This window comes from Phyllostomus hastatus, unplaced genomic scaffold, assembly GCF_019186645.2.
Source record: "Phyllostomus hastatus isolate PE091 unplaced genomic scaffold, TTU_PhHast_1.1 phas_contig_449, whole genome shotgun sequence".
In the NCBI taxonomy this organism is placed as follows: domain Eukaryota; kingdom Metazoa; phylum Chordata; class Mammalia; order Chiroptera; family Phyllostomidae; genus Phyllostomus; species Phyllostomus hastatus.
Genome location: NW_025333882.1, coordinates 3,099,886 through 3,111,020, shown reverse-complemented (window position 1 = coordinate 3,111,020; position 11,135 = coordinate 3,099,886). Strand labels below are relative to the sequence as shown.

The 11,135-nt window shown below is 41.2% G+C and overlaps 1 non-coding gene across 1 annotated transcript; it reads right to left on the bottom strand.

Moving 5' to 3' along the window:
* Window positions 1–1,271: 1,271 nt before the first annotated feature.
* On the bottom strand, window positions 1,272–1,433 carry LOC123822880. Its single transcript, XR_006786443.1, has one exon. It is a non-coding gene; the product is annotated as a U1 spliceosomal RNA (small nuclear RNA).
* Window positions 1,434–11,135: the final 9,702 nt, after the last annotated feature.

The window sequence follows — 11,135 nt, the reverse complement described above, 5'->3', positions numbered from 1 at the left end:
GCCACTGTTTCCATAAAACATTTTTGTCTGAATCTCCAACCCTTCCATTCTGAGATTCTAATTATATGCATGATGCATTTGAAGCCATATTAAGTTGCTGTATTCATTTTCATTTTTTATTGTTTTTTACCAGGGGAGAGTGCGAACGCAGTCCTCCTGTTACAGAACACAACAAGGGGGGGTGCCTGGGACGATATACTATTATTGAAAGAAGGCCCCGGGTCCGTTATGTCCGCCGCCAGAGGAAAGACGTCTCTCAATGCCAGAGATTCGTGAAAAGGAAAGGAAATGTTTATTTAATGCTATACTAACTTAAAGTAGTGACCTAATGTCTTTATCAAAAATCCTAAGGTCCCTAAAAACACCCACAAACACACAGTCTTTCCTTCCTTCCCCCTTTGCCCAGTTCAGAGTACCATATCTCAGGAAAGGAAAACGAAGTCCATGGCTCAGGCAGTCCTCTGGTTCTTAGTTAGTCCTCCATCTCGACTGGGAGACCTCCCTGGGTTCCTGGCACCCTCGGCTGAGTCGCCGGGATCTCTGCTAAAACCAGGTGGTGGTTCCCCCTTCTAAAGCTGTGGGGGTCCCCTCTGGCACAGGCACGTGGTCCTCTCTCCCAGGGCCACTGGAGTCTCCACTCTGTCAAGGCCGCGTGGTTCTCCTCCTCTGGGATGCGGGAGTCTCCACTCTGCCAAAGCCGCTTGGTTCTCCCTCCTCAGGGCTGCAGGAAGGGGAGAGTCCCCACTCTGTCCAAAGCTGCGTGGTTCCCCCTCAACGGCTGCCGTGTCTGGGTTTAAATCCCCCTCGCCAATCTTCTTCTGCAGCCCCATTTCCGACTCCTCCTACACTTGGGCACACTTGCCCTCAATCTGCTGTCTTCTCCAGCTTTTCTGGTCGCCATCGTGGGTCTGGGCAGGTGTGACCCCATGTCATGGAGCCAATCTTCTCCCAGCTCCCACGCAGGCACTGTAACTCAAGGGACCTGCCCCCCAGTCACATCTTGGGGGGGAGATCCCTTTCCATCCCCCTGGCCTTGAGCATGGCCATAGCTATTTAGCATATCTAAGTGACCAGCCAAAGGCTATAGGTATGCTAACTGACCATGCCATGGATTAGCTGCAAAGCTGCCCTGCATGTTCTTGCTCTGTGTGCCCCTTCCCCCAACTCACACCTGTGGGGGGAGGGGTGAAGACACCTTAAAATCTCCTGGACACCTTGAGTTCTGGACCCCATTTCAAATGCTTATTTGGGGTCCCCCCTCTTGGCTGCACCCTGTAACACTCCCCCCCCCCACACACACACACAAATTATGCAGTTGAATTTCCCAAATTTGGGGAAATCGTAAGGGTCAGCACACTTGGAGTGCAATGGGTGAGCCTCACCCTGGGAAAACCATCTACCTGATCATGGTATCTCCCCTGCCAGGTAAGTATACTGTTACATTCTTTTTTAAAAAATCTTTTCCTCTGAGCTTAATTTTTTGATAGTTTTGATAGGGGCTTAAGACTTGGGAAAATTTAGCTTAAGGTAAATAGTCATAAATCTAGCAAGTAATGTGTATGTTAAGTTTTTGTTTCAGTAACTACAGATAAGGCCTATCTTGGCACCTAAGAGTAAGCAGATGACCTCTTGGAGACATCTGTACCAGGAAGAAGCAAGCAACTACCCTTCCCCCTTGGAGGCAACTGTTGAATTTCAAAGGCTTTCGCTGACACCTTGTTTGCCCTCCTCCAACCCCCTTATAAAAGATCTGGCTGGGAAAGAGAGAGCAAAATGGTTTGTTAGGGTATGAACCCACCCACCATCTTCTCAGATCGCCGGCCATCTGAATAAAGCGCCTATAAAAGATTCAATCACTGTCATTGCTTATTGGATTTGGTAGTGACAGGCAGCCCGAACGCTGGTGTCTTTTCTGGTTACAGTTTCAATTGCTTTATCTTCATTTTCAAAAGCATTTTTTTTTTTTGCAGTGTCTTATGCTGTCTTATCTACTGTTAATCACATTGTGTTTTATTTTTTAGTCTGCAGGTTATATTTTTCACATCTATAAGTTTAATTTGGATTTTTGGGATTTTCATTTCTTTTTTCCTTATGTTGATGTGAAGTGTATTTTTTTAAAGATTTTTATTTATTTCACTTTTAGAGAGAAAACAGAGGGAGAAAGAGAGGGAGAGAAACATCAATTGGTTACCTTTTGCTTGCCCCCAACCAGGGACCTGCTCTGCCACCCAGGCATGTGCCCTGACTGGGAATCGAACTGTGACCCTTCAATGTGCAAACTGGTGCTCAACCCACTGAGAAACAACAGCAAGGGCTGAAGTATATATTTAATAGCTATTTTAATATCTTGCTGATTGTATTGACTTTCATTTCTAGATCTGTGTCATTTTTTTTCCTCTTGTTGTTAAAACATGTTTTGCTATTTACTCATATGCCTGGTAATTTAAGATTAGGTGCCAGTGTCAATTTATGTTATTTGAATAAATTTTTTGTATTCCTTTGAATATTTTTAGGTCTTAGTTCTAAAATGCAAGTAAATTAACTTGAAATCCATTTGATACTTTTAATGTTTACTTTTAAGCTTTGTTAGGGTGGACCTGACCTGAGGGCAAGTCTATTTATCTTATTACATTATGGCCAGAGGTGGAAATCTGTCCAGAATTCTTTTTGATAGGAGTTCTCTCAGGCCTTCTTCGGTGGAAAACATTATAACTTACCACATCATAAAAAGCCAGATCATTTTGCCACAAAACCAAGCTTAAAACAATTAATACTGAATGGTAGTTAAGGGTTTCTGAAATGATTCAGACCTGGTTTAATCTCATTTCTTCTGCTGTGAAACTTCTTAGGCCTGTACTGGTTAAACTTCTTAGGCCTTGATTACTTTATCTGCAAAACAAAGATAATAATAGTACCTTCCATTGGCTGGGTAGATTAAAGGAAATGAGGGTAAGAGATGCAGCACATTTAATACCATTATCACAACTTAAAGCGTCAGATTTTATAAATATGTCAGGTCTCAAACAGGTTTTATTGCAAAGAAACGTAAAAAACAAATATGTCACAATTTAGCAAAATGCATTGTCATAATTTTAGTAATTTTTTCCTTAGTTGACAAATAAAACTGCAAAATTGCAAGATATTTGAAGTGTGTGTTAGTATGATTTGATAAAAACTGTGAAAGGATTTCTGCAAACTAAGTAGTTTGATTTGTAGGCCAGCATTCAGTCACTGAGCCACACCAGCCAGGGCTTGCCAACCAATTAGTTAACACATTTATTACCTGTTTTTGTGTGTGTGGTGAGGGCATTTAAGTTCTACTCTTACCAAATTCTACTGCAGAATAGTGTCATCAGCTATAGTCGACTATAGTCACTGGTTGTACATTAGATCCCCAGATCTTATTCATTTTATAATTAAAAGTGTGGACTATTTTACCAACCACCCTATTTTCCCACCCTCAGTCTCTGGCAACCACCTTCTTACTGTTTCTAGAGTTTGAGGTGTAGTTGTGCCTTTTTGTTTGTTTAAGATACCACAAATAAGTGTTACTTTGTAGTGTATTTGTCTTATCTCTGTCTGGCTTATTTCACCTAGTGTAATGTCCTCAAGTTCCATTCATTTTGCCTGTGGTAGGATTTTCTTTTTTTTTTTTTTTTTCCTGGTGGAAAGTTACAGAGGTAGGAAAAGCAAGCCAGCTGGGCATGGGTTCAAGAAACAAGTTGCAGAGGCAAAAGAAAGGTCCTTGAAGCTTAGGAGAAAGCAAAGCACATTTAGAAAAGAGGGCATGCTCTAGAGAATGAGAGCACAGTAGGATTTTCTTTTTTAAGACTGAATAACATTCTATGGTCTATACATACCACATCCTTTTAACCCATTCATCTGTTCATGAATATGTAGGATGTTTTCTTATGTTGGCTATAGTGAATATTGCTGTAATGAACATGGGAGTGCAGATATCTCTTCAAGATTCTGTTTTTATTTCCTTTGGATATATACCCAGAAGAGGAATTGGTGGAGTATAGTAGTTCTTAGTTATTTGTATTTTTTTAGTTACCTCCTGGTATCATTTTGACTCATTTTCTTCTTTTGTGTTATTCATAGTTCTCTTAGTCATATGCATGGCTATTACATAGTCATATGTCATATGTATAAACTATTTAACTAATAAATACCCAATCATTTTTTGGCAAATATTTCCTACTTTATTCTGTTTTCTAATTTTATTTACAACCATTTTGATGTATTGACAGTTTAAGGTTTTATAGTCAAATCTCTTGCTTTTTTTTTTCAAAGACTTTCCACTGCTTTGATGCTTAGAAAGATATTTACCTAATAAAATAAATGGCTCAAGAGCCAAACCCAAAACCTGAAAGTTTCCTTATTATGTAAAAGCTACTCATTATTTGTTAAACATTATTATTAATGCCTAAACTAATACTAGGCACTGAAAATACCACAGTGGTAAAAAAATAAACATCCAAGTTAGTCAGACCTCAAGTATTTCCCCTCTTCATTCCTACTTCCACCAGTCTTAGTTTCCATGGTGACCTCCTGTCTCTGTTAACCTACTCTTCAAATGCCAGAGCAATTTTCCAAAAAGCCAAATCTGATTCTGCCATACCTGTGTTTGAAAGCCTTAAATAAGTCCAAGATAAAGTCTAAATAGTTTATCTTATTATCTCTATCTTCTTTATTCATTACCCAAATCCTACAAATTTTGCACACAAATTATTTCCTGTGGTGTTGGGAATGTTTTAAATATCTTTTCTCTTTAAATAACTTTTATTCATTTAGTTAATATCATTGTCCTCTAAAATACTCTATATTTTAATTGTTATATGACCAAACATCTTGTTACCCAGTGGTTCTAAACAAATGGAAATCTAACAGGTCCTCTTTATATTCTGATTAGCTTTCACCCCAAGGAAGAATAGGACATGCAAAGGCAGCAATAAGTGTATATCTTATCTACATCATAATAAAATACACACTAAACTATAGTGTCTTTTTAAATTGGATTCTACAGAAATGAGAAAATATGGTAGCAAACACAGCAAGTCAAATAAACTAAAATCGCATTCTTAAAATGAACTTCATGGTAATAATTATTTGTGACTGAAGTTGCACACATTTTCTTCCAATGCCCTTTTACTCAGACTTTTGGAAGGTCAATTCATTAATAACCCAAAGAATGAGGACAAGTTTTCAGCCTCAGTAGGACTGGTTCTTTGGGTTGTAGGAACTGATTCATATTTAGTTTGCTAATAAATAGAATTGCAGTTCTTATCAAGAATAGCCAATGGCTTTTGTGAAGTGAGCTTGCTAGACACTCTGTACTGTTCCCAGAATAGATTTAACTGTGGTTAAAAGCAAAACCACAACACAACCCACTCTTACTTACCCTTTACAAATTAGAGAAACCAAAGACTAAAATGTGTATGGTAGAGTTTCTCAACTTGAAGGTCTTGGCTCTCTAATGGTAAACACTGAATGTTGTGCATTTTTCTGAGTCAAAGTATCTATAGCTTTAAACAAAGTGTAGAAGGAGCTCATGACCCACTAAAATGCTAAGATCTATAGTTTGTTAACAGGAACTCTGTTTACTGTATCTACTTTGTCCCATCTGACCCTGCACTTACTCTATTGTCTCCATCCTTCATTTTGCTTGTTCATTTTGAATAATAAATACTGACTTTATTCTGTGGATTAGTATTTATATTTTGTGTATCTGGATTGATGTGTCTATCATAGTGTAAGCTTCTTAAGACCTGAAACTGTCTGAGTCACTGTAGTCAATTTAGTGGTCAATTTTTTTTTACCAACATTTAAAAATGACTGTAATAGGATTTTTCTAAGTCTTGGAACCAAAATGTAGCACATCACACAGTCTTGGTGCTCATCACACTGCATTATATTTACCAGCTGTTTTCCCTAGCCTGTAAGCAGGCTGCAAGCTGAAGAGGAGAGATGTCTCTGTTCATATTGTATTCCTAGCTGAGGCACTATGCCAGGCACATATATCAAACTACATAACAGTATTAAAAAGTGAAAATAAGCACTCTTTATCCAACCCCACATACCCTGTTCTACCCTTGACATTAACCACTGTTAGCAATTTAGTATGTATTTTTTAATATTTTTTCTCATTTATTTCCCTGCCCCTTTGATTTAGACACACTTGACACATAACATTGTATTACTTTTAGGTATGCAACATAATAAATGGATATATGTTATAATATGTATATAATGTAAAATGATTAGCACAATAAGTTTAGTCAGTGTCCATCACCAAATATTTACTTTTTCTTTGTGATGATGAAAACTGAAAAGTTGACACCCATGCTGCTGCCACTACCAGAACCAATAAGTAGAGACAAGGATTGAATCGTTACTCATGCCTTATTCAGATGCTAGCAATATAAGAAGATGGTAATGGGGGTGAGTTATGTACCCTCAAAAATAATCTTAACTAATTTCAAACATTTTCATAATGAGAAGAAAGGGTAGGTAAAGACTTTGGAAAAAAAGGTTAATTATATAAAAGTTGCAGTTCCACAGAGGTTTTCCTAATACTTCTTCAAAATTCTTTATCTGCATAATGGGTGTTCCCTCCATGGAACACAATGGCTCAGATACCATCTCCACTGCTTGCATAGCCCCTGGGGCAAGAAGATGGAATTGCTTGTGACCTCCTGGAGTTGTGGTGGCCTTGCATTCCAGTTCTTTGAATAACAGCTTTCCACATGCATTAATCACTTAAGCCTATCAATTAAGGCTAAAATCCTAAACTCTTCAGTTCGCCTACCAGTGAGAACTTAAAAGATTACTCCCTTAGCAACTTTTACTCTTGCAATACAGTATTGTGAACTATAGTCCTGAGTTCTATATTATATCCCAAAAACTTGTAACTGGAAGTTTGCACCCTTTGACCTCCTTTACCCATTTCACTCACTTCTCCTATCCCTTGCCGCTGGCAACCACCAATCTGTACTCTGTAGTTCGGGTTTTATAGATTCTACATATAAGTGAGATCATACAGTATTTTTCTGTCTGACTTATTTCACTTAGAATAATGCCCTCATGGTTCATCTATACTGTCACAAATAGCAGGATTTTCTTCTTTTTCATGAATGAATAATATTCCAAATACAATAGATATTTAATGGCTATAAAAATATAAACAATATAATATTATTTGACCATCAAAAGAAGTTTGAAATTATATCACATTTTCTTCATCCATTAACTCATTGTTGTGCACTTAGGTTGTTTTCACATCTTGGCTATTATAAATAATGCTACAGTAAACATGGCAGGGATGATCTTCTCTTGATGGCAGAATTAACAAACTAGATAGGATTTCAAAATACCACTCGTCTCTTGACCTTTAGGAACATTCATTTAATTATCTATGTCCTATCAGGGAGGAATTGGGGAGGGGAGGAGATAGTCTGGTAGGACTGCTATCTCCCCCCTCTCCCCTTAATCCATGAGATCTGATGCTATTTACAGGTAGTGTCATCATTAAGTTAAATTGTAAGACACCCAGCTGTTGCCAGAGAATTGCTTGAAGTATAGAAAAGTGTAGAGGAGACACACAGGAGTGGTTTTTCTTTTTACTGGTCTTCTAGTACTTCTGTAGTTTGGGTACTTGGATTTTTAATCCTTTGGTAATCTGTCTAAGAATAGTGTGAAAGGAGCATCAGTATAAATGAATGCCAAAGGTCCCAACACCAGATACCAAATAGTTTCTCCACACTCTTCATATACTAAATTTCCAAATATAGGGATATATTTCTGGATTCACAAATAGAATTTGCAAAATTGTCATATTAGGAAAGTAGGAACTGCAGTGGAATTCCATACTAGAATGGTTAAACAACTATTCAAATAAGTTGTAGCTGTGTTATAAGAAAGAAAGCAGTGACGTTTTATAAAATGCTCAAGGTTAGGAAATCACCAAGATACCTATTATTACTCAGTAAATACTTAGTTATTGAAAGGAGCTATGAAGAAAAGTAATTGTTCAGTAGGATGAAGCCAGATTTGTTCCTCTGATTTGTGGATACCTTTGTTACAGAAAAGACAAGGGAGGGCCTGGAACAATATACTATTATTGAAAGAAGGCCCCGGGTCCGTTATGTCCGCCGCCAGAGGAAAGATGTCTCTCAATGCCAGAGATTTGTGAAAAGGAAAGGAAATGTTTATTTAATGCTATACAAACTTAAATAGTGACCTAATGTCTTTATCAAAAATCCTAAAGTCCCTAAAAAACACCCACAAACAGACATAGTCCTTCCTTCCTTCCCCCTTTGCCCAGTCCAGAGTACCGTATCTCAGGAAAGGAAAACGAAGTCCATGGCTCAGGCAGTCCTCTGGTTCTTAGTTAGTCCTCCATCTCGACTGGGAGACCTCCCTGGGTTCCCAGCACCCTCGGCTGAGTCGCCGGGATCTCTGCTAAAACCAGGTGGTGGTTCCCCCTTCTAAAGCTGCAGGAGTCTCCACTCTGTCAAGGCCGCGTGGTTCTCTCTCCTAAAGCAGTACAGTACTCCCTCCATGGCTGAGGTCCTCCCTATTCTGCTAAAGCTGCATGGTTCTCTCCTCTCAGGGCTGCGAATGGCTCTCCTTCCTAAAACAGCACAGTTCTCCTTCCTAAAGCAGCATGGTTCTTACTGGGAACAAGGAAATTAAGAACTAAATTTAACCTTAATAGACAAGAACCACATTGTAGCTAAAAAGAAATGATAAAAGAGACAAAGTACAGTTAAAGCAAACATCCTGTGTCTAGCAGACCCTCTCCCCTGGGTAGGCTAGATAAGCAGTGCTTTGTAGTTTTTAATGAGAAAATAGAAAACTAGCTAGCTAGAGCCAGGAGATTACTAGGTTAATGAACAAACATCCTGCCTTCCTGCCTTATGAAAGAATGCTTGGTTTGAAATTCCCGCACGCGGTCTTTGTAAGCGAATTACTAACTGCCACGTCTGCTTCTGTATAACGCTTGCTTGCCTGCCCATATATAAGAACGTAGTTGTAAGCGCTCAGTGCGGCTCTCGTTTGCAGCTCCTTGTGGGCACTGTGTCACTGGACACTTTAAGAGTTCGCCCCTGCGCAGGTTAAACTTGGCCAATAAAGTAACATCTTTGATACCCTGAAAGTCTCCGATATTTGTTCTCGAGTATGCTGGATGCTACATTTTGGAGGCCCCAGCGAGATCACAGGTCGGAGACTGAAGGGACGGCTCGAGCCGGGTGAGTAGTGAGGATCCTCTTTCTGTTCTCGGTTTCGACTCCGGAGTAAGGAAACTACCCTGTGGTGGTAGGTGGGACGCCGCTGGCAGTCCACCCAGGGGCTCCCAAGAGGCGGGACGCTGCCTGGGAGTTTTTCAGTTACTGGGAAAGAAAGTTCCGTGACTGGTCACATTAAAGAGGGAACTTTTGCGCTGCGCCGCGCTGCAATTGAAATATTTGAGTGTGTGAGTGAACGAGCTCGTGAGTGACTGTGTTTGTAGCCTCACGGGGAAACCTACGGGGCATGAGAGGGCCCTAACCTGCGGTTCCTGTGTCGGATCATACGGCATAACGGCTGGCAGTCTAACCCGGACTCTGATTGGGTAGCCTTAGCCAAGATCGACATCACCTCGCGAGAGGGCAGGCCAGGTGGGCGAGCAACTGTGTTCTGTGTCTTGTTTTGTCTGCGCATTGTGTCACAAGTTGACTTCTGAATTACATGCCTAATTCGTGTGTGAGGGATACTGCCTTGTCTGTCACCTTGTTGGTTTGTATTATCTCTTCTCCTATCTCCTGGACCTCATCAGAATGGGCCAACACGAGTCGGTGCCGGGATCCCCACTTGGTTGTCTGTTAAGGAATTTTTCCGATTTCCAGCGGTGAGCACGAGGGTATGGAGGACCCCCACCGGATCCGGAATTTTTAAGAACCTCAAGTCAACTCGAGTGGCCTGCATTTGATGTTGGGTGGCCCTCGGAGGGGACCTTTGACTTGCCCACCCTTTTTGCTGTTCGAGCCACAGTATACAGGGTTCCCCATCCAGATCAGTTCCTCTATATAGATGTCTGGGTCGACATTGCCACCGAGCGGCCCCAATACATCAAGAAGTGTCAGGGTGGAAATCAGAGAGGGAGGCAGGCGGTGTGCCTAGCATCAGCGGGGAATAAGGCGAAAGGGAGGGGAACTGAGACCCCGGTCACTGCATCAGGCGGGCCCCCGGGATGGTCGAGACTGTACCCCGTCTTACCAGGGCCACTGGAGGACCATTTAGATCCTGTGAATGCACCCCCACCTTATGCCCGGAAGGAGGAGCCTGATTCTTCCTTGCAGGATATAGGTGGAGTTTCCAGCCCACCACATATGCGAGGGGGAACTCGCTATGGAACGGGCGTGGGAGGCGCCGCCATCTTGCCACTCCGGGAAGCACCCCCAGCACTGGATGCGCCGCTGCGGGCACCACCACGGTTCATCTATGTTCCCTTTTCCACTAGTGATTTGTATAATTGGAAGCACCAGAATCCCCCGTTTTCTGAGAAACCCTAGAGATTGATTTCCCTCCTAGAAACCATTTTTAGGACTCACCAACCAACTTGGGATGATTGTCAGCAGATTTTGCAGACTCTCTTTACATCAGAGGAAAGAGACCGTGTTATAAGGGAGGCAGCAAAATCTGTATTAGGACAGGAGGGGGAGACAATAGCTGGTAGAAGTGAGATCGAGGACATCCTCCCCTATCAACCCTCTGCTTTGGACCCTAATACTACTGGGGGAAGGGACGAGCTCCTCCAGTACTGCAGGGTTTTGTTAAGGGGATTAAAGGCAGCAGCAAGGAAGGAAGCCTACCAATTTTAGCAAAGTCAGTTAATGGCTCAGAGAAAAGAAAATTTACATATGAAAGATAGAAGGTCAGAGGAGAGGGACCAAGAAGATCTAGGTATTAGGACTGCTGCTGGCTGGTCAGAGTTCCTGCAGCCCCAGGGGATCCACTCCTGTGAGTGAAATGGGAAAAGTGTGCCTGAACTGGCATCGCTATCTTGAATCAGTCAAGAAACCAGATTCGGTGGAGGAAAAACCCCTACTGGGGCAGGGCAATATCCTTTTCGGAGACTTTTTTAGTGAGAG